Below are 1,121 nucleotides of genomic sequence, written 5' to 3' on the forward strand. Positions count from 1 at the left end.
TATATATATATATATATATATATCATTGCTGTGATGCAAAAGTGTCATAAGTCCAAAACGTTGCTTTTTTCAGAAAACGGAAAAATAGTTTCACCACTCCATAGCAAAACCATTGTACTACACTTCGACAATTTTAGATATCTTGGCATCCGAAGCAACTGGAGATACGATAGTTTGACCAAAAGAACCAGTTATTACAAGTATATCATATCTCCTCCACTATTTAAGTACTATGTGTCAAAAGTGAAACAAAAACACTCATGTCAAATACTTTCCCTTTAAAAATGAAACTATTCCACTAGTTCAGTATCAAAACTGAAACAATCACATTTCGATACTGTAATGACAGATACTTTCACTTTCATGGTTTTATTTTCATATTGAATCTACTACAATGAAACTTTCGTGATGGTTGAAATTTCATCAACATGGGAAATTTATGAATTTTCATGGGGGGTTCTGCCCCCTTTAAGCCACCTCAAATTCAAACCAAACATACTGCATTACACCTGCCCTTGTGCATTGAGTCTAAGTTCCAAATATCATAAAGATCCATTCAGTAATTTTGGTCCATGAAATTGTATGAAACACACGGCATTACCCTTCGCCCTAGGCTTGCATTTTGTATTCTAAATTTCATTAGGATCAGTGCAGTAGTTTTCGAGTCTATAAGTAACACATGAACACACATAAAGACATTGACTTTTATATAATAGATATAAATATGCACATGTACATATATGTGTGTGTGTGTGGGGCAGTGGTACAAATCAGTGATAATACAATATAATTTCATTGTTATGATTCAAAAGAAATACAATGCAATAATAATAATAATAATAATAATAATGAAGACATTGTTATACAACTTTGCAATAATGAAAATAAGTTGATGCAAAACTTTTGGGTGAAGGGGCAATCAAATTTTATTTTACTTTTTGTTTTTACACTACATTGGTGAACTCAGACAAACAATAATGGCATGCTGGTAGTGATGGTAGCAGCGGTGTTGGTGGTAATGGCTGTGGTAGTGGTGGGAGGAGAGGTGATAAAGGTAAGGTAAGGATTAGGGAACAACACAAAGAACCCAGATTTTCCTTGAAGTATATCTTATTTAAAAT

At 33.0% G+C, this 1,121-nt stretch overlaps 1 protein-coding gene across 2 annotated transcripts in view; it reads right to left on the reverse strand.

Moving 5' to 3' along the window:
• The window catches only part of LOC106877785 (multivesicular body subunit 12B), an 84,706-nt gene that overhangs the window by 68,876 nt on the left and 14,709 nt on the right, over positions 1-1,121 (reverse strand). The gene's annotated exons all lie outside the window — the stretch shown is intronic.

Source organism: Octopus bimaculoides, chromosome 21, assembly GCF_001194135.2.
Source record: "Octopus bimaculoides isolate UCB-OBI-ISO-001 chromosome 21, ASM119413v2, whole genome shotgun sequence".
NCBI classification, from domain to species: Eukaryota; Metazoa; Mollusca; class Cephalopoda; order Octopoda; family Octopodidae; genus Octopus; species Octopus bimaculoides.